The following is a 2500-nucleotide window of genomic DNA, read 5'->3' as shown; positions in this document are numbered from 1 at the left end:
TGACCTGGTGCCCGGGAGGGGACTCTGAAAATTTTTCAGCCCTTTCGACTCGGGGTTGACCTGGTGGCCGAGAGGGGACTCGCACGGCAGGCAAGCCGCCCTGGGCTCACCCTCCCCGGCCGCAGCGAGGGACTGCCACCCGGCCGACTGGATCGGGCCCCTGGAAGTCTGGAAAAAAGAATGGAACCTGACGCCTCCGAGGAGGGGGCGCCCAGGGAAGGAGGGAGATCCGGGTTGACCTGGTGACCGGACGGGAAAGAGGCCACCTGGCGTCCCCCCCCCTTAAAACCTAGGGGTTGACCTGGTGGCCGGAAAGCGAACCGGCCAGCAGGTGAACCCTTTCGATTCCACGGGTTGACCTGGTGGCCGGAAAGCGAACCGGCCAGCAGGTGAACCCGTTCGATTCCACGGGTTGACCTGGTGCCCGGGAGGGGACTCTGAAAATTTTTCAGCCCTTTCGACTCGGGGTTGACCTGGTGGCCGAGAGGGGACTCGCACGGCAGGCAAGCCGCCCTGGGCTGACCCTCCCCGGCCGCAGCGAGGGACTGCCTCCCGGCCGACAGGATCGGGCCCCTGGAAGTCTGGGGGCGGGGGGAAATCGCCCCACGCCTCCGAGGAGGGCTGCCCGGGCGGGCCTGGCCCCGGAGCTCGAAAAAAAAAAAAAGGATCGGGCCCACTAGAGACATGGACCAGGCCGCCCTGGGCTCACCCTCCCCGGCCGCAGCGAGGGACTGCCTCCCGGCCGACTGGATCGGGCCCCTGGAAGTCTGGGGGGGGGGGGGGAATGGAACCTGACGCCTCCGAGGAGGGGACGCCCAGGGAAGGAGGGAGATCCGGGTTGACCTGGTGACCGGACGGGAAAGAGGCCACCGGGCGTGCCCCCGTTAAAACCCCTAGGGGTTGACCTGGTGGCCGGAAAGCAAACCGGCCAGCAGGTGAACCCTTTCGATTCCACGGGTTGACCTGGTGCCCGGGAAGCGAACCGGCCAGCAGGTGAACCCGTCCGATTCCACGGGTTGACCTGGTGCCCGGGAGGGGACTCTGAAAATTTTTCAGCCCTTTCGACTCGGGGTTGACCTGGTGGCCGAGAGGGGCCTCGCACGGCAGGCAAGCCGCCCTGGGCTCACCCTCCCCGGCCGCAGCGAGGGACTGCCCCTCCCCACCCCCCGGCTGACAGGATCGGGCGCACTGGAAGTCCGGGACAGTATTTTCCCCGACGCCGGGGAGGGCGGGCGGAGGGGCTCTGGCGGCCAGCCCGGGCCCCGGAGCTCGAAAAGGAAAAAAGGACCGGGCCCGCGAGAGACGGGGGCCCTGCCGCAGGGGGGGGGGGCAGTCCGACCGGGGCTCACCGTGCGGCAGGCCCGGGCGTCGGCAGGGGAAAGCGGGCGAGGAGGCGCGGGGCCGGGTGCCTACGGCCATACCGGACCGAACGCCCCCGATCCCGTCCGATCTCGGAAGGTAAACCGTCCCGGGCCTGGCTAGTACTTGGATGGGTGACCGCCTGGGAATCCCAGGTGCCGTAGGCAGCTTTTCCCGGTCCGAGTCAGCTCTCTCTCCTTTTCTGGGGGGGAAGGAGAGGGGGGGACGGGCCGGAAAGCCCCTCGTCGCTCCTGCCGAGTCGGAGGTCGCGGCCGCAGGTCACGGGTCTGGGCGCCTGGGGTCCGGCTCCCCACCCACCCGGCTTCCTCCGCGGAGGACCCCCCCCGGGGCCACCGAAGCCGCTGGGGGAGACCCCGGGCATGGGGCGGACTGGCCCGGACCCTCCCGGCCGCCGGCCCGCAGGTCCGCCCCGAATCCCCCCCCGCGGCCACCCAGGCCAGGCCTGGCCAGGCGGGACGGACGGCGGGTGTCCAGCGCCCAGCGGCTTCCTCCAGCGGGGACCCACGGACCCCAAAGCCGCAGGGGGAGGCCCCGGGCCCGGGACGGACTCGCTCGGACCCCCTGCGCCCGGCCGCCGGCCCGCGGGACCGCCCCGAATCCCCCCGCGGCCACCCAGGCCAGGCCTGGCCAGGCGGGACGGACGGCGGGTGTCCAGCGCCCAGCGGCTTCCTCCAGCGGGGACCCACGGACCCCAAAGCCGCAGGGGGAGGCCCCGGGCCCGGGCCCGACTCGCTCGGCCCCCCCGCCTCCCCTGCGCCCGGCCCCCGGCCCGCGGGACCGCCCCGAATCCCCCCGCGGCCACCCAGGCCAGGCCTGGCCTGGCGGGACGGACGGCGGGTGTCCAGCTCCCAGTGGCTTCCTCCAGCGGGGACCCACGGACCCCAAAGCCGCAGGGGGAGGCCCCGGGCCCGGGACGGACTCGCTCGGCCCCCCCGCCTCCCCTGCGCCCGGCCCCCGGCCCGCGGGACCGCCCCGAATCCCCCCGCGGCCATCCAGGCCAGGCCTGGCCTGGCGGGCCGGTGTGCGGCTCCCCCGGGCTTCCTCCCCCGACGACCCGCGCCCCCCTGAGCCGCAGGCGGAGACCCCGGCCCCGGGGCGGACCGGCCCGGGCTCGCTCGAG

The 2500-nt window shown here is 73.4% G+C and overlaps 1 non-coding gene across 1 annotated transcript; it reads left to right on the top strand.

The window, feature by feature from the left end:
- The first annotated feature begins 1407 nt into the window (after nt 1–1407).
- LOC135978328 (5S ribosomal RNA) lies at nt 1408–1526 on the top strand. Its single transcript, XR_010595750.1, has one exon. It is a non-coding gene; the product is annotated as a 5S ribosomal RNA (ribosomal RNA).
- The last annotated feature ends 974 nt before the right edge of the window (nt 1527–2500 follow it).

This window comes from Chrysemys picta, unplaced genomic scaffold, assembly GCF_011386835.1.
Source record: "Chrysemys picta bellii isolate R12L10 unplaced genomic scaffold, ASM1138683v2 scaf211, whole genome shotgun sequence".
Lineage (NCBI taxonomy): Eukaryota > Metazoa > Chordata > Testudines > Emydidae > Chrysemys > Chrysemys picta.
This window is presented reverse-complemented; position numbering and strand designations above follow the sequence as displayed.